This window comes from Zootoca vivipara, chromosome 6, assembly GCF_965207765.1.
Source record: "Zootoca vivipara chromosome 6, rZooViv2.hap1.1, whole genome shotgun sequence".
In the NCBI taxonomy this organism is placed as follows: domain Eukaryota; kingdom Metazoa; phylum Chordata; class Lepidosauria; order Squamata; family Lacertidae; genus Zootoca; species Zootoca vivipara.
Genome location: NC_142589.1, coordinates 54,828,444 through 54,848,042, shown reverse-complemented (window position 1 = coordinate 54,848,042; position 19,599 = coordinate 54,828,444). Strand labels below are relative to the sequence as shown.

Here is a 19,599-nt window from a genome sequence, read left to right as displayed (position 1 = left end):
CCACTGTGAGGCCTCCAGTCTGAGAGCATCCTTCAATAATAATAATAATAATAATAATAATAATAATTGCAGTGTGGCCACAAGCACCAGGCTCCTCCAGGTAACTATTTACAGAGCACCCATCCTGATCTGCTTGCGCAAAACTTACACAAAGGTTAGGCTATGTCTGACCTTTGGTGAGCATTTGTTCATGCCACATGTTTCAGTGCATTTTCCTGTCACATTCCTCACCGCAAAAGGTCTGGGTTGTGTGTGGTGTTTTTTGGGATTTGCTGCCTATTGTCTATTTTAAAGTGGACTCCCTGCCTGCTGAGATCAAGCAGGCTGTACTCTTTTTGGTGCTTGCTGAAAACTCTTGTTTAGACAAGCCTACCCAGATGCTTGTGGGACGCGGCCCAGGTGGTGCTGTGGTCTAAACCACAGAGCCTAGGGTTTGCCGATCAGAAGGTTGGCGGTTCGAATCCCTGCGACAGGGTGAGCTCCCGTTGTTCGGTCCCTACTCCTGCCAACCTAGCAGTTCAAAAGCACGTCAAAGTGCAAGTAGATAAATAGGTACCACTCCGGCAGGACCCGGAAGCTATATGCTGGCTCCCTCGGCCAATAAAGCAAGATGAGCGCCGCAACCCCAGAGTCGTCTGCAACTGGACCTAATGGTCAGGGGTCCCTTTACCTTTACCCAGATGCTTAGGAAGTTGAAGTAATTTTAATCTGCTTTAGTATTTTAACTTTTGCATGCTTTAACGTAGGATTGTGAATTTTTTCGCTATTATTATTTTATCTTTTTGTAAACTGCTCTGAAGTTGGTTTTTTTACCATCAGACGGTGTATAAACTTTATGAAATGAATGAATGAATGAATGAATGAATGAATGAAATGCTTTGATCCTCTTTAATTGTGCAAACCTAAATCTGATATATGCTTGAATTCCTCTTGCAAAATAGTGGCCATCAGGAAGCACTCATTGATACCCTCAGGCACCTCTCTGGCATGCACTGTTTAAATCCAGATACTGTTGCCCTCAAACTGCTACTTGCATTGCTTCTGTCCGTAGTCAGAGCAGGCCTGTCCTCAGGGTGCTTCCCACTCACTTGCTTGTAGGCTGCAGCATCCAACCCACCTGGACTGAGAAAGGCAACTTTCCCCTTTGCCACACCAGTCACAGACACCCTTGTTTGAATGCCCTGATGCATCCTGGCAAAATGCACCTGCCCCCTTGGAAAGGCACCAGGCACCAGGCAGGCAGGCAGGCAGGCAGGCAGGGTGTGACTAGCCGTCCTCCATGCCTTGCTCAGCATCTCTACTGGTGGCTTGGTCAGTCCTGTGTCTCCATGGAGACAGCCAATCATGGGCAGACATCTTCTTTTCTCTCTCCACCCTGAAATTCATCACTGCTTGGTCCCACTGGAGTGTTTAAAGACAAAATGCAAATTGTTGCCTGTGCTGTAATTATCGATGTGAGGTGCAAAGGGCTGCAATTCTAGGGACATCCTAAGCTGCATTCATCTCAGCAGTGAAACAAACAAAACAAAACAAAACAAAAATGGGAGGGTGTTCAGTGACGGGATTTTCAAGGGGGGATAAGGCATAAGAGATTATGCTCCTTTGCAAAGGACATTGAAGGAGATGGAGGCCAACATGATGGGCAATGTGATCCTAAGCCAGCCTTCCTTCCTCAACCTGCTGCCCTCCAGATGCTTTGGGCTACAGCTCCCGTCACCCCACAGGCTGAATGAGATTGGGGCTGATGATGACTGTGGCAGATGGGAATCCCAGTCCAAAACATCTTGAGGGTACCAGGTTGAGAGAGGATTCTTGGTCCTGTCTCACTTCAGTGAACAAATGTGTTATTCCTCCCTGCTTTCAGCCTCCAAAGGATGAATGCTGCTGGGCTTTCACCTGCCTGAGCCTGCTCCCAGTCCACAAGGCAGAAAGGGGTGACTTTGGGAGACCACCAAGTTCTGCCTTGCCTGCCCAGCACACTCCCTTTTGCTGATGCCCACACTGGGGGTGCCCTCTTACTTTCAGCTGTGGGACAAGAAGCTACAGTTAGAACTGGATATGGAACAACTGATTGGTTCAAAATTGGGAAAGGAGTACGACAAGGTTGTATATTGTCTCCCTGCTTATTTAACTTATATGCAGAATTCATCATGCGAAAGGCTGGACTAGATGAATCCCAAGCCGGATTAAGATTGCCGGAAGAAATATCAACAACCTCAGATATGCAGATGACACAACCTTGATGGCAGAAAGCGAGGAGGAATTAAAGAACCTTTTAATGAGGGTGAAAGAGGAGAGCGCAAAATATGGTCTGAAGCTCAACATCAAAAAAACCAAGATCATGGCCACTGGTCCTATCACCTCCTGGCAAATAGAAGGGGAAGAAATGGAGGCAGTGAGAGATTTTACTTTCTTGGGCTCCTTGATCACTGCAGATGGTGACAGCAGTCACGAAATTAAAAGACGCCTGCTTCTTGGGAGAAAAGCAATGACAAACCTAGACAGCATCTTAAAAAGCAGAGACATCACCTTGACGACAAAGGTCCGTATAGTTAAAGCTATGGTTTTCCCAGTAGTGATGTATGGAAGTGAGAGCTGGACCATAAAGAAGGCTGAGCCTGATGTTGGGAAAGATGGAGGGCACTAGGAGAAGGGGACGACAGAGGACAAGATGGTTGGACAGTGTTCTCGAAGCTACAAACATGAGTTTGACCAAACTGCGGGAGGCAGTGCAAGACAGGAGTGCCTGGTGTGCTATGGTCCATGGGGTCACGAAGGGTCGGACACGACTGAACGACTAAACAACAACAACCTTAGACTAGGAGCATGTGGAATGTGATACTATGGACGGGAGCAAGTTCAGTTTCTAGGAGGATGAACGGCATGCTATGGGCTATGAAAGCTTCTCTCCAGGTTAACTACTCTCCATTAATGTGTTGTGATATTTGCACTGAACTGGAAAGACCGCTAGTATATGAGCATTACTATAAGGTGAGCCTGCAGCAGGACCAGGCCGATGGCCCACCCAGTCCAGCAGCCTATTTTTGCAGCAGCCCACTCAATGCCTGTGGGAAGCCTGCAAGCTGGACCCTGCCCACCTGCTGTTCTCAGCAACTAATATTCAGAAGCATAATGCCTCTACAGTGGAGGTAGAACAGAGCCATTGAGGCTAGTAGCCGTTGATAGCCTTGTGGCTGGTGAATTAGGAAGGCTTCCCAATCAAATGTCACCCTCCCACCCACAAACCCACAAGGTGGCCACAGGCAGGCTAACACTTCCCGTATTCAGGCTCTTAACTTTGGTAGGAAGATAAAGAATAAGTTGGAAAGACCCCATGAGTCATCTAGTCCAACTGTGGTTAAGTATGTGAAGTGTTTTAAGCACCCTAGAAGCACCCTCTAAATGCTAGCTCCTTGCTATTTTTGCTGGGTCTTGTTCCCTACCCTTGCTGATTCCCTCAGTTCCCTATACTCGGATACGGACAGAAGTTTTCTGAGGCAGCTTTTCTCCATGAGTGCAGGCAGCAAGAAGCAATCCAAGGGGGCCCTGCCTGCCCTGCCCCCCTTGGGGATACAATACTACTAAGGGGAAGGCATTGCCTTCTGCTTGGAAGGAGCTGACTGTGCGTATAAAGGAAGCTGCACAGTGACACAGAAAACTGCCCACCGGGGACCCCCTCCTCTCTCTACCTCAGATGCTGCTGCTGCTGTGAGCCAATCCTCAACTATCCCATATATGGTCATAGCTGTGCTTAGCAGAGCCCTGCAAAAAAAGATTCATCCGTGTGCAACTGATGCTGCAACCTATCAGGAAAGAGGCTTCTAGGAAAAACCAGGTCAGATCATGGCAGGGTCTCCTCTCTCCCACCCCCACCATCACCCTTCCCTTCCTCCTGGAGGGTCCTCTCTCAGCTCTGCAACTTGACCCTGGAGGTTATCTGTGCAAGATTCCCTTCTGACTTCTGGCTCCAGGATACCTCTTGCTACTTGCCATACTCCAAAGGAGAGGAGGAGGAGGAGGAGGAGTGCTAAAAGACACCAGGGGCTGGTTCCATTGTGACACTCTCTCCAGTGATAGTCCCCCCTCCCCAATATATTTGGAATAATTCCCGGGAAGGAATGCTGGTGGGAGGGGGCTTGTCCCTCTCCCTGATTTCAAGCTTTTAACAGCCACTTGGTGAATAAACATCAAGAGGAACTGTTCCTTGCATGGGGAGAAGCAGCAGCAAAAGATACCACTTGTTTATTTTCTCCATCTCAGGCTACTATTGGAGATAGAGGAGCAGGGCCGGTAAAAACGTTGGCAACCGACCATGGGAAAAAGGATATGGTTGTGTTGGGGCTGGTTCCCTTCCCCCACACTTGGGGTGTCTCCAGTATTTTGCAGGAGGGATCCAAGCGGATAATGCTCAGTTAAAGCAGATTAAAGAGTTGTTGTTGTTGTTGTTGTTGTTGTTGTTGTTGTTGTTGTTAATTGAATTTATATAACACCCTATACCCAGAGGTCTCAGGGCAGTTCTATAGCTCTGGTGGAACATTCCACTTTTTAAAAAGCAACAACAGACCTTTTGCTGCAAAAAGAAAGGCAGGGTGAAGGAATGATCAATGGAAGGTGTGTAAACAAGCAAATGAGGACCAATGCAGGACATTGTTGTGTAACTGCCCCAGGACAGATGCTCAGACCAGACAATAAAACCTTCCCCTCCCTGTGAGCCAATCAGGAGGGATGCCCAGATCAAGCTGTCCTCCAGAGGATGCCTTCTTCTCCCAGGGCCTGATGCTTGAAGAGACACAATGCATTAGCACCCTGTTTGACACATCCCAGTTCTTTGGTTTTTTTTTTATTTGTTCAATTTGCACCCCCTTTCCCCACCATATGTTGCACAAGTTGGCTAAAACAACAATACAAACTCAATACAATCTAATAATTAAACAGCATTCAAATGCAAAATTAACAAAATACAGTAAAAACAAGGCAGGTTAAGCATCAATGAAAGTAACCATTTCAAACCAAGTTGGGGGTGGATAAATCTGTTATTTTCTGCTTCTCATCCTCCCCCCATTTTCAGTTCTTCCCATTTCCCACATAAATTTGCTTTAAATAATTAAGTAAAAGCCCTAACCATTCACCAATATTTTAGTGCCCGTGTCTCCTAATAGATACATTTTAATGTAATTTTGCCTAATGTTTGCATTTTTGTAAATTATTTTCCATAATATAATGCATTCTGTATGTTATTTTCACTAATATATGGCATAGCTGCCAAGTTTTCCCTTTTCTCACGAGGAAGCCTATTCAGCATAAGGGAAAATTCCTTAAAATAAGGGATAACTTGGCAGCTATGATACTGGTATATGCATTTCATTTTTATGCAGATTTTCTCCCAGTTCACACATTTTTGTATTCCTGTTTTGGTGGGAGAAGTGCACCACAAAATTCAGAGAAGTGCGAATTTCAAAGGATAGCTGTGTTTCCATTCACATATTGTTTGAGGAAGTATGAATTAGATAGGTTTGCATTAACATGCAAGCCAAACCCAATTTCTCTCCCATCCTGAAACAATATGCAAAATATATTCAAGTCAGCTTACGGGCCAAAGGCTGGTCTAAATAAAAAATCATTTGGTTGCTAGCAAAAGGCCATCAGAAATGGGACTAGCCAGGTTCCCTTGGCAAGGAATTCCAGAGCCTGAGAGCAGCCACCAAGAAGACCCTCCCTTGAGTTCCACTAGATGTACTTCAGATATTGGTGGGACAAAAAAGACAAGCCTCTCCTGGCAAACTTGTATGGGAAAATGCAGTCTTTCCCATGTGTGTGTATCTTTTTTATTATAATTTTTAAATTTGATTTTCAAAAGAAGGGAAAGAGAAAAAAACAAAGAAGAAAGGTGGCAAAGTTACATCTAAATGTCTTACACATTCACAAATCGAGATTACTCTGAATCTCCTGATTTGCCCCATCCCATCTGTGGGTCCTCTTAATTCTGTTTTCATCTGCATAGCAGTATTCTCCAAAATTTTCATCTTCCTAAGTTATCTATAGTTTCTATTACATTACAAGTGCATTTAAAATCCTGCTAATGTTTTAACCTGTTTACAATAATTTTTGTACAGTATATGCATTATAAACATTTCCCATTCTTTTATAAATTTCTTGTCTTCTTGGTTCCTAAGCTTCCCAGTTAATTTTGCCATTTCAGCATAGTCCATCAACTTGGTCTGCCATTTTTCTTTTATCAGGGTTGTCTCTTCCTTCCATCTCTGGGCTAGCAGCATCTGGGCAGCCATTGTAGTATACTGTACATAAATAATTTATTCTGTTCTTTTGGAATCTCAGTACCTATAATTCCTAGTAAAAAAGCTTCTGGTTTTTTTAAACAAAGGTTAATTTAAACATTTTTTTCATTTCATTATATATCATTTCCCAGAATTTTTTGATTGCATTACAGTTCTGCCACATATGATAAAAGGTATCCTCTTTTTCTTTACATTTCCAGCATATATTGGTACTTGTTCTATACATTTTTGCTAGTTTTACTGGGGTTAAGTGCCACCGATATATCATTTTCATGCAGTTTTCTTTCAATTAAGAGCATGCCGTAAATTTCAGGTTTGTTTTTCCATAGCCTCTCCCAGTCTGCCATTTGTATACTTTTATATTTTTATATTTGTATATTTTTACCCATTTTATCATCACATATTTTACCTGTTCATCTTTCGTATAGGAGCAAATTCTACATTTTAGACAGTAGTTTAAAGTTATTTTCCAAAATCTCTTTTTGAAATATTGATAATTCATAACTAAAACCTTTCTTTTTTCAGTAGCACCTTAAAGACCAACTAAGTTTCTATTTTGGTATGAGCTTTCGTGTGCATGCACACTTCCTCAGATACCAGGAAGTGTGCATGCATACGAAAGCTCATACCAAAATAAAAACTTAGTTAGTCTTTAAGGTGCTATTGAAGGATTTTTTTTATTTTTGCTTCGACTCAGACCAACACGGCTACCTACCTGTAACCTTTCTTTTTATCTGTTTTTAAAAAGTCATTTAATTGATATTGTAACCGACCTGTTACCTGCTCTCTCACCTCTTCAAAATCTTTTAGTTTTACCTGGTTTTCTACCTCAGTTAACAGCTATCTATATCCTGGCCAATTTGTCCTCATATTTACTTTCTTCACAGGGGAAAGCCACCAGGGTGATTTTTGTTCTAGTAAATCTTTATACTTCTCCTATACTTTAAAAATTGATTTTATTATTATATTATTCTGAAAGCCTTTGTGTACTTTCACTTTGTCATACCATAAATATGCATAAATATGCATGCCATCCAAATCTATTATTGTGTCCTTCAGGATCTAACACATCTCCATTTTTCAAAATTATCCAAAATTTTCAAGTTATCCAGCAAATGCAAGATGCCTCATAGTATAATCTCAAATCCGGCAGGGCGAAACCTCCTCTTTCTCTCATATCTGATAGTAATTTATATTTTATTCTTGGTTTCTTCCCTTGCCAGATAAATCTAGAAATATATTTTGCCATTTTTTGAAGCATCCCATGTGTGTGTATCTACTATAAATTTCGGAAAGTTGTTGGTCCATTTGGAGATATCACCAAACTTGACACAAGGGTTCCTTGGGTGGGGGCAGTGGTCTTTGTAGACTGGCATGTCAGACACCATTTTGAATCAAGATGGTGGACTGAAATATGACTTTGGTGTGTTATCACCTGATTTTTCAGTGTGATGGGCCAAACTGCACCAATTTGGATAGCTCTGAAGACATTGTCACCACATTTGCTGCGACACCCCAAATTTGGCATGATGGTCCAGACCAATGTACAGCAATTCACGCAGTTCTGAAAATATTGTTGCCCAATCTTCTGTGACGGTTCCAACCTGTGCCAATATGGATGCATTTGAAAGTATCAGGGCCCAACTCAAAACGAGGGTTCCTGAGGGGGAGGCAATCTTCCTCCGTGTTTGGTGCTGGGCTCCATTTTGAATCAGGACGGCAGACTGACACATGGCTTTGGCATGGTTTTTGGCCAATCTGCCATTTAAGTCCAAGCTGTGCCAACATGGACACACTTGAAGATGTAATCACCCAGTTTGATGTGACTTTCCCCAATTTTGATTAACAGGTCTATACTGTGCTGAATTGGATGGCTCTAAATTCAGCTTCTTGGCTCAGTGGGGATTTGAACCCTGGTCTCGCAGGTCCTAGCCCAAAACTAATCACTACACCACACCGGTTTTCCACTATAGGATTTTGTAGGTCATGAATTGTGCCTGGAAAACAGATGGGTCACCAGTGATGCCATTGTTTTAATGCAGAGTGTCATATGTTCCTTATAATTTGTGTGGCTACAACATTCTGAACTTGCTGAAGTTTCCGAACAGCCCCGTGTAGAGGTTATCACAGTACTCTAAATTAGATTGTTTATTGATTATATTTGTTAGATGCCTGCTACTACTAAAAAACAAATGAGATAGTGATGGCCACCAACTTGAATGGCTTGGATTAGGCAAATTCATGACTTCTGACTTCTAGATGCTTGAAAATAGATGGATCAGAATCCCACCACTTTTTGCTTCATTCCGTAGAAATGAGCATTTAAAAAACTCATAACTACAGTATGTCCTCCTGCACCCTCTGCTGGTCTCGCCTTGGTCATGACATCCTTTCAAATACGGCTCTAGCCTGGAGGTTCTGTTTTGAAAAGAGAGGGGTATGTTGGAAAAATAAGAGGCAGGACTGCCTCCCGCTGCTGCTGAAGGCCAGCCAGCAACTGCAGAATGTCTAGAGCAGGATGAAAACTACCTAGCTTCGAAATGTATTTGATAACACATCTTGTCTAGAACTGTAATCAGGTAACAGATTACTGCATTGTACCCAATGCAGACTCTCCGGCTTCATAACTAGAGAATCTCTCCCCCCCCCCCTGCCTCCCATTTACCATATAATCTGGTGAAGAGTTATGGAGAGCTCAAAAACTGGCATACCCTTTTGTGGCCTAATAAAGGTATTGCCCTAACATGGATTTTGACATTTTTCTTATGGGCTCACACAGCTACTTCTACTTTTCAATTCAGTATTGATTCAGTGTCATGGCAAATCAAATGTCTTAGAATTTAAGCATCTAATGTAGTAGACTATTTACTGTTCTTGCGGAAGGGCTGAATGTTCAGTCCTTGGCATGTCCAAGTCAGTTGGCATGTCCAAGTCAGGACCCTTGCCTGAAACCAGGGAAGCCAGCCAGGACAGTACTTAGGGAGGTGGACCAATGGCCTGACTCTGTGTAAGGCAGCTTCCCCCTGCCCTTCGTTTCTGTTTTAGGAAACATTCAGGGCAGCTAACAAATATTTAAGAAGGCATGAAATGCTTAAGATATAGACAATGAAACCAGAGCCGGCCCTACGTGCAGGCTGGGTGGTGCAGGGCACCATGGCGCCGGCCCGCCAGGAGGGCGCCGCGAGCTGCACCCACTCGCTGGCCGACCGGTCCGCCGCGCAGCTGCGCCTGCCCGCCCGCCTGCCGCGCAGCAGCGCCTGTTGCACCCGCGCGGCGTGCGGCGCCCACCCGCCCACCGCGCTGGGAAACGGGGCGGGAGGGCGCCGGAACGGGGCGGGAGGGCGCTGGAGGGATCTGGCGCACCACGGCTCCGGGGGTGCTTAAGACGGCGCTGAATGAAACATGGATGAGGCAAAATGTAATGAGTTATGCTTCTGCTTCTTGACTGCTCTCTGCCACAGACTCTCCCAGCTCACTAAGCCCTGTTACCTCTTCAGCTTCCTACTTCCAGTCTTTTCTTTTCTTTCCCCTCTTACTATTCATTATTCTCCCACCATCACTCCTGGGCTCTGAGCCTTCGTCCATTGGTTGTTCTCCAACTGCTTCCTCCCACCATTCCTCTGCGTCCAACCAGCCCATGACACCAGAGGCGTAGCAAGGTCAGATGGTACCCAGTGTGGGTTTTTTTTGTCACCACCCCACATTGCAATTTTTGGGAACATTGCCCAGAGTTGTCGAGCTTTTTGTAGGGAGAGTACCCAAAATTTGTTGAGCTTTTTTAGGGAAGGTTGCCCAGAGTTGTTGGCATTTTTTTTAGGGAGAGTTGGCCCACCGGGGGTGCCAACGCCACCCCGCGATCGCAATAAACCAACTGCCGATCGCATAAAAGCGCCTGCCGGGATGCAACCACCACCCAGAGACTTGCAAATGATGCACGCCAGGGGGTGCCAGGCTGATCACCGGACGTATTTGTGTGATCAGCGGACAGATTTTCACAATGACAATCACACAAATCGTGAAAATCTGGCTGCCGGGGGTGAGAGCACCGCCACACCGATCCACCCAGGTTTTTTTTGTCACCCCCCTAGGCATGATACCCGGGCCGGACCGCACCCCCCTTGCAACGCCCCTGGATGAGTGTGGAAAAACAATGTGGGATGGAGACTTCTAAGGGATATTGTGGCTTTAACAGAAAAATTCCTCTTTGCAGATTCAGCTCATTTTATTCCTTCCTGTCCAAGGCAGTTGTGGGAGGAGTGATGAATAATCGCTTAATTACGGTAGTCCTTTTCTATTAAGAGACAATTCACCACTGATCCCCCAGTTTGCACTCCACAGGAAGCAATAAAAAGGGCCAAATCTGAAAGGAAAATAAAAAAAATTAAACTAATATTGCAAGGGAACTTTGCTCCATGGGACAAACTGTTGAGTATACATTATAGACAGATACGGTATTGGCTGTAGCAAAAGGTGTTGCCAAACAACATAGCACTATATGTGCTACACAGTGCTTGCATTTTAATTCTGCATCTAGCTGATGGATGAAAAGCAATGCCTTTGCTCTGCTGAAAGACTCTAATATAAAAACGAAAATAATCCCCACTCCCACCCTTGCATCCTCCTCTTTCCATGCTCTTGGGAAATGTGTGTGCTTTGCTGGCGGAGAAAATGATCTGGTAGCCAATGATCTATTGACCTCTGGAAGTGGAGTGGAGACAACCAAACACAATCCACCTTAATTGCTAATGCTATGCAAGGTGGATCCTGCCTCTCCTACCCCAACAGTCAGGGATCCTAGATTCCCTTGGCCTCACAAATTAACTGATTCAATTAATCTTTCATAAATATTTCAAGGCTTCAGAGGATCATGGAAAGGGGAGGGGGAAAATGTTGCTGGATTTTTAATTGATAGCTCCCCCCCCCTTTCACGAACCTGTTGGTGACACCAGTCCACACTTTAAAGTGCCTTGTCTAAGTGGGTATTGTTGTTTTTGTCCCGGTGCTGCCCCCCACAACCCCACTCTTTGCCGCTGGGTCAGAGCAAACGGCAACCCACAGAAAACCTGAATTGCTGTTTGTTCCCATTCAATGTTACAGAGCGGATTTTTGAAGGGGAAAGCACTGGTCGGAGGGCAGGGGAATGCTCATGTGGGGTGCTTTAAAGTGCAAACCCATGCCTAGAAAGCGACTCATCAAATCTAATGGACCAGCCAGCCCTGGTATGCACACACACTCACAATGGTGTAATGGTAAATTTTGAAGTGCAAGAGTTCATCATGACAGCCCCACCCCCCCATGGCAGTCCAAAAATGCAGGCAGCTGGGTTAATTACACTTGCTATACGCCAAGAGCCTTGGTCAGTATAACACAGGATTGTCTACACCAGGCATCCCCAAACTGCAGCCCTCCAGATGTTTTGACCTACAACTCCCATGATCCCTAGCTAAGAGGACCAGTGGTCAGGAATGATGGGAATTGTAGTCCAAAACATCTGGAGGGCTGAGGTTTGGAGATGCCTGGTCTACACCAACTTTCTTTGGGTCCCCAGATTTTGTTGGGCTACAATTTCCATCAGGAGTGCCAACTTGAATAAAGTATGGGGGGGGGGTCAGGTAAGCCAAGCCCTGCATAATCAGCCACAAGACACAGCACATGCACACCATTTGAATGGCAATGCCCATTAACTGGTGGGGGGGGGGAGCAGTCTCCTCAAATACTTTATTGGGGGAGCTGAATGGACATCGACCCCTAGGATTTGGCTCCTATGACTCCCAACATCCTGGACTACTGGCTAAAGTGGCTGGAGCTCGTGGGAGCTGCTGACCAATAACACCTGAGGACCCAAAGCTAAAGGAGGCTTGCCAACAGGGGCGGGCACCATCTCTCCAGAAGTTTCCTTGGTCCCATGCCAAGATGCCACTAGGTGCTCTATCCCTGAGCTACGGTCCTTCCCACTGAACTCTGCATGTGCTTAGTGAATGTATGAAACCTTCAGACATTGAGTCTGTTGTGCTCCAAATTTCCTACTTCATCTAGGGCAGGCATGTCAAACCTGCGGCCCTCCAGATGTTTTGGACTACAATTCCCATCTTCCCCAACCACTGGTCCTGCTAGCTAGGGATCATGGGAGTTGTAGGCCAAAACATCTGGAGGGCCGCAGGTTTGACATGCCTGATCTAGGGTCTCAGGCAGGGAAGGTTCTCTTGCATCCCCTGCGACTGCACCCTTTTAATCAGAGATGAAACTGGATGCCTTCTGCATGCAAAGCAGCTGTTCTATGCCTGACTGAGTGATGGGCCCTTCCCTAGCCTGGTGTCTTTATGGCTGTCCTCAGGGAGACGCCCCTTTTTGCCATTTCTACTGTCTCGGTTGCTTAAATGTTTCTCTGTGACATTTCGAACAGGATTGGCTGGCTTTGGGGGACCAGGGGAGGTAGCCCGGCCCCTCCTTCTGTTCAAATAGGTCCCTTTTGGCTATAAAAGAAGCTCCCCCTCCAAAAATATATATGTCTCTGTAACCTTCAGGATAGGCTGTTGCAGCGAAGCACTGAGGAGGAAGGTGAGGGGGGGGGGAATCTTCCATATCATGGGCAGTTGCCATGGAAATGCTTCACATTTGTTTCTGAAATCTGCTTCTCCCTCTTTTTAAAGATCATGACGACAGATTTCTCACAAAAGAAACTGTATCTCCTTCCCTCTGTCTGAGCCTTGTGTAGTGATGGAGCAGGTGAGACCTCAATCCTGCCCAGGCGCTGAGTGGAGGGTGAAGCTGCCTGGCCTCACAAACAGAGGGCTCCTGCTGATTGTGACAACAGTGGGGCAAGGGAAGAGGCGGTTGATTTTCTTCACACTCAAAGGGTGGGAAGGACCAGTCCATCCAACTGGCATGGATTCCTTAAAGGATCAGAGTCAAAAGGGGAGATACATTGCCCATCCAGTGACCTTCAGGTCATGGGGTATCTACGGGACCTGCTTCTGTTGCCATTGCTTGTTTATTAACAACAAAGTAGTCTATTCAACTTACTTTTCGCTTTAGAGTTTCATCAACAAAAGGGCCCTTTCTCAAGGAAGTTACAGAGCAAATGCTGACACTTGGAAAGGCACTGCGGAGGGAAAGGAGAAACAAAACAAGGGAGTGTGCAGGAGCCCAGCCTTCCCAAACTGGGTGCCCTCCATATACTTTTTGACTACAACTCCTACACTGGCTGGGCAGTAGGTTGGGGAAGGTTGCTCGAGATCCTGTACTGGCATTAAATTCATCTGCTTCCCTATACCATCATTTCCCTCAGTCTTGACACAACCACACACCCTATCTTGTGGATTCCCACCCACCTGTTCTGTTGCAGAACTCAGAATCCCAATTTCCATTTTAGAAAAAGAGTCCAGAGCTTACTTTACCCAGAACTCCTGTTTGCTCTGTTGCCATTCCTTGCCCAAATATTCCAGCCAGATTCAAGCAGGAGGAGGGTCTCGCCTCCAATGCTAATCTCCAAGGCTAGGTTAACTAGCCGGTGTGGTGCAGTGGTTAGATTGTGGGACTAAGATCTGGGAGACCAGGATTCAAATTCCCACTCAGCCATGAAACTCACTTGGGCCAGTCACTCACTCTCATTCTAACCCACCTCACAGGGTTGTTGTGAGGAGAGGAGATGTATGTACACCATTTTGAGCTTCTTCGAAGAAAGGTGGGCTATAAATGTAATGTAATGTGGCTTTAGTCAGGAGTCACCCCACTGCATATCTGCAGTGCCAACACAGCCTTAGACTGGAAGTCAAGAGTGCCTCTCAGCATGTGCAGAGACACTGCCTTTACTTTAAAGCAGGCATGGGGAACCTCTGCCTCTCCACATGGGGCTGGCCTACAATTCCCATCAGCCTCGGCAAGCATGGCTAGTGGCCAGGAGTGGTGGGGTTGTAGTTCAGCGACATCTGGAGGGCCAAAGGTTCCTTACACCTGCCTCAAGGGAATGGTTGTAGCTCAGTGGAGGAGCACATGTTTTGCATGCAGGGATCAATCAATCCATGACATCTCCCAGGCAGATCTGGGAGAGACCCCTATCTGAAACCCCAGAGAGCTGCTGCCAGTCAGTGTTGGCCGTACTAAGCTAGATTGAGCAATGGACTGACTGGGGATAAAGCAGCTTGCTCTGCCCCTCTGTCCCTTTCCACAGCATGTAGCTATGACTGTATGTGAGAATCAGGCTAAAGAAGGGCTGGAACAAACCCTGATCAGGGAGAGCTGAGGCTTTTTAGAGGATGTCTTTCCAACTCTGTCTAAGGGCTTCTGGGTCCTGAGGGCAGCAACTGAACCTCGGCACTGGGGCTGGCAGTCTGCTGCAGTTACTTTCCTCCAAGCACTATGCATCTGTCTCCAGCACTGTGACTTATGAGCATCCCTTGTTGTCCAAAGACAAAGGGGTTGGGTGGGAGAGCCCTTCAAGCAAGCAGGCTGGGACTTGCCTGATGCCAGGCGGGCACCGTGCCCTGGCAGCTCTCTTTTCAGCCTTGGTCTGGGCTGAAGAACAAGAGCAAAAGGCAGAACCCCACCTGGAGCAGTGTGCTCTGACAGGCACTCGCCGCAGCCAATGAGGCTGAGAGGCAGGCCAGTGGGGCCCCTCCCTTCTCCCTGCTAGGAGGGGCACATACTGATACAAGAGGAGGCGGAGAAGCAATTCAGAAGGCAGAGCAGGTGGTGGAGGAGGAAGAAGAAGGTGCCAAGCAGCAGCAGCAGCAGCAGCAGCCGCAGCATCAAGAGGAGCAGTCAAAACAGCAGGCAGCATCTCCTTCAGTGGATGGCTTAAGCGCTCCCTCCTGCTCTTCAAACTTCGCACCTGCGGTGGGCATCCCCTGGGGGCAGGCAGACCCACCAAGGTAAGCAACAACCCTGGTGACCCCAGCAGTCCCAGAGGTTTGGGAAGAGCAATGGTGTGTGTGTGTGTGTGTGTGTGTGTGTGTGTGTGTGTGTGTGTGTTGATGCTTTTACAGGGAATGCAATCCCAAGCCACTATCTTTGTGCTATCAACAGTGCTGCAGTTATGGCATCTGCTTTGTCCTCTCTCTTCTGGTCAGGGCATCTCCTGGTTGTCTATCCTTTAACTCAGGGATGCAGGTATCACCCAGGTGTCTAGCAAGCACACAGCTTCAAAGTGAGGTCCATTCACCTGTTTCACCACAATTATGCCAGGAAAAGCTGTCTTACCCCAAACCAATGGAAAATATGCTTAATTCCTTGGCAGAGAAGTGAGTGGGTGGGTGGGGGGTTGGGATCAACTTTTATTGGAAGTCCTGCCGCCCTAATCCCAAACAGATAGGAGTGGGATGGTGTCCCTTGCCTGGGAGGGAAAGCTCTCTGCACATGCTTAGGGATGCCCATGACCTGATGCTTCTACCGTTGCATGTTCTACGGCTGGCATGTGGAATTCAAAATGGGTTCTGCACATTGGCTCAGATGAAACCCTCCTTACAGTCCACCCCACTGGCATACTCCCTCCATCCAAACCCCTTGCTTCCCCCGTAGCAATCCCCCCTTCCCAAATTATCTCTCTTCCCCTCTCTCTTCAATGCCCCCTTTCAAAAAGAAAACAGACTTTGTGGATTCCGTGTCTGAGCGTATAAAATCTCAGAGTGGCTGGCACTGCAGTGGAGGGGGGGGGGCAGTGGTGGTAGAGGGAGAACGTTCCTGCCTTTAGGAGCTAGCAGATGGGGAGAGGGAGGGAGGAAGCGAAGGGGGAGGCGTGTGATGTGGCCTCCTCTCTGGGCAGGGAGAGGGAACTGGCAATTCAGTTTTGCAGTTTGACTGAGGAGGAATCCTTGTGCCCATTCTGCACTGATTTCCAACACTGCACAGACAAAAATAGGAATGTTTGCCTGTACTTGCAACACCCCCATTCTCACGCAGCAGGGGGAAGGGGGCGCCAGTGCCTGAACACCCCACCATTCAACCCCCCACAGGTTGCTGGAGGTGGCTGTGTTCCTTCACTTTGCAGTGACCTCTCCTGTGACAGCTTCTGAAGCAGGCGCTGCTAAGCAAAGTGGCCCTGGCAGTTTCCTAAGAACATGCAATGGAGCATTTAATCTTTGGATGGATCTGCCTGGACTTGTGAAAAAGCGGCTGCTCGACGCATTCACATTCAGCAATACTGGACTGGTGTTTTGAAGGGTTCAAAAGGAGACATGGCCTGGGCTTTTGAGGCTGTCATGCATGTGTTGATACACCCATGCACACTCAAGTCAAAAGGTCTCCATTCTCCCTACAGAGACCTAATGACCCTAAAGAGGGGGGCTGAACCTAGAAGAGCAGAGGTATGACCAGGATTTTCAGGGGGGGGGGGAGGTGAATCCTGACATTTCCCTTAAAAGGGATAATGATTTATCTGGAAGAAGTACCAGAAGACAAGGGCACTTAAATAGGAACACTTAGTGAGCACACGATAATCTCTTGGAGCTAAAGCCTTGACACATCGGCTGAGGCCAGTGGTTTTGTGCACTCACGAACATTGTCTTACTCATTCAAGTGAACAACTGGAGAGGTCGGTAGACTGTTGCCCTTTTAGGATTCCCTTTCTGTCCTCCATAAAAATACAGTTTCAGCTATCCTTGCAAGCAAGTCTGCAAAACCTACTAGACAATGCAGGGCTGACTGAAGCCATTTATGGCACCCCAATGGCCTGAGGAGAGGGAAAGCGCAAACTCTCTTTCAGAGCGCAAAACACTTCTCTGCTTGGAAGCAGCCCTGGTCTCCCAGAGGTTTGTCTTATTCACCATAGGTGAGTATTTACAAACCAGAACTAAGACCAGGCATCAAATAAAGACCATCCTCTGCAAAATAGGACCCACAGTCAGACTTGTGAGGGGTTTCGTAAGGGATAAAGCTTTTTTGTGAAGAAATGGGGGGTTTGGAGCTCTGGGTTCAGTTGTCCAACCCTGGAAGAAATCTTGGTGTGCCTCTGAGCTCACAATTTCTCCCATTCATTTCAAATAAGCCTGTGCAGGAGAACTTCCCAGTGGGTTGTGGCTCATGTTTATTGTTAGCACATATGACTGGGGCTATTTGGGCTTTCTACTTTCACTACTGAAAGGTTGTTGGCCAGACAGTCTCCATTCTCCTAGAGGCAATCTAGTCCTCAGCAGGTTTGCTCGGAGGAAACTTTTGTTGATTTTGTGGGACCTCTGTGCAAGAATGTTTAGGAGGGCAGCTGCCTTAGGTTGACTCCCTTCTCTGCAAATAGGGAAATAGCGGAGGCAGATTAGGAAAGTGTGACTGGTTCGGTCACAGTGGGTGCAGAGCCTCGGGGGCAGTGCATGGGGTGCTGCAACCATGATGTAGAATGGAAGGTGAGAGAATAATAATAATAATAATAATAATTTATTATTTATACCCCGCCCATCTGGCCGGGTTCCCCCAGCCACTCTGGGCGGCTTCCAAAAAAAAACAGAAATTCTAAAATACAGAAATCCATCAAACATTAAAAGCTTCCCTAAACAGGGCTGCCTTGAGATGCCTTCTAAAGGTCTGGTAATTGTTCTCTTTGACCTCTAGTGGGAGGGCATTCCACAGGGTGGGTGCCACTACCGAGAAGGCCCTCTGCCTGGTTCCCTGTAACTTGGCTTCTCGTAATGAGGGAACCGCCAGAAGGCCCTCGGAGCTGGACCTCAGTGTCCGGGCAGAACGATGGGGGTGGAGACGCTCCTTCAGGTATACCGGACCGAGGCCGTTTAGGGCTTTAAAGGTCAACACCAACACTTTGAATTGTGCTCGGAAACGTACTGGGAGCCAATGTAGGTCTTTTAGGACCGGTGTTATGTGATCTCGGCGGCCGCTCCCAGTCACCAGTCTAGCTGCCGCATTCTGGATTAGTTGTAGTTTCCGGGTCACCTTCAAAGGTAGCCCCACGTAGAGCGCATTGCAGTAGTCCAAGCGAGAGATAACTAGAGCATGCACCACTCTGGAGAGACAGTCAGTGGGCAGGTAGGGACTCAGCCTGCGTACCAGATGGAGCTGATAAACAGCTGCCCTGGACACGGAGTTGACCTGTGCCTCCATGGACAGCTGTGAGTCTAAAATGACTCCCAGGCTGCGCACCTGGTCTTTCAGGGGCACAGTTACCCCATTCAGGACCAGGGAGTCCTCCACACCCGCCCGCCTCCTGTCCCCCACAAACAGTACTTCTGTCTTGTCAGGATTCAATCTCAATCTGTTAGCCGCCATCCATCCTCCAACCGCCTCCAAGCACTCACACAGGACCTTCACCGCCTTCACTGGTTCTGATTTAAAAGAGAGGTAGAGCTGGGTATCATCAGCATACTGATGGACACCCAGCCCAAACCCCCTGATGATCTCTCCCAGTGGCTGCATATAGATGTTAAAAAGCATGGGGGAGAGGACAGAACCCTGAGGCACCCCACAAGTGAGCGCCCAGGGGTCTGAACACTCATCCCCCACCACCACTTTCTGAACACGGCCCAGGAGGAAGGAGCGGAACCACTGCATGACAGTGCCCCCAGCTCCCAAGCCCTCTAGACGGTCCAGAAGGATGTTATGGTCGATGGTGTCAAAAGCCGCTGAGAGATCCAGCAGAACAAGGAAACAGCTCTTACCTTTGTCCCTAGCCCGCCGGAGATCATCGACCAGTGCGACCAAGGCAGTTTCAGTCCCATGATGAGGCCTGAATCCTGACTGGAAGGGATCCAAATGGTCCGCTTCTTCCAGGCGTGCCTGGAGTTGTTCCGCAACCACTCGCTCAATCACCTTGCCCAAGAATGGAAGATTTGAGACTGGGCGATAGTTGGCCATATTGGCCGGATCTAAAGATGGTTTTTTAAGAAGCGGTTTAATAACCGCCTCTTTCAGCGGGTCTGGGAAGGCTCCCTCATGGAGAGAAGCATTTACCAACCCGCGAAGCCCATCGCCCAGCCCTTCCTGGCTAGCTTTTATAAGCCAGGATGGGCAAGGATCAAGGAGACAGGTGGTTGGTTTCATTCGTCTAAGCAGCCTGTCCACATCCTCGGAGGTAACAGATTGAAATTGATCCCACAAAACTTGACTAGACAGGACTCTAGCACTCCCCCGCCCCGGCCCTGCTCCCACGGTGGAGTCTACCTCTTCCCGAATCTGAGCGACTTTATCTGCAAAAAACTTTGCAAAATCATTGCAGGAGATCATGTGGCCCGTACTGGGCCCGGATGGAGCAGGTGGTTCCGCTAAATTGCGAACCACCTGGAAGAGTCTCCTCCTGCTGTTTTCTGCAGATGCGATGGAGACGGTGAAGAAGGTCCTCTTCGCCGTCGCCATTGCCACTTGGTAG

At 47.4% G+C, this 19,599-nt stretch overlaps 1 protein-coding gene across 2 annotated transcripts in view; it reads left to right on the top strand.

Annotated features, from left to right (window-relative positions):
• Nucleotides 1-19,599, top strand: part of HPCAL4 (hippocalcin like 4) — a 43,711-nt gene that overhangs the window by 8,100 nt on the left and 16,012 nt on the right. The window contains exon 1 of one of the 2 annotated variants that reach the window (XM_035119012.3): nt 14,978-15,166. The exons of the other annotated variant lie outside the window; for it this stretch is intronic. The gene's annotated coding sequence lies outside the window, so the exon portion shown is untranslated. Of the gene's footprint in view, nt 1-14,977; nt 15,167-19,599 lie in introns of those variants that run through there. 2 annotated transcript variants of the gene reach the window in all.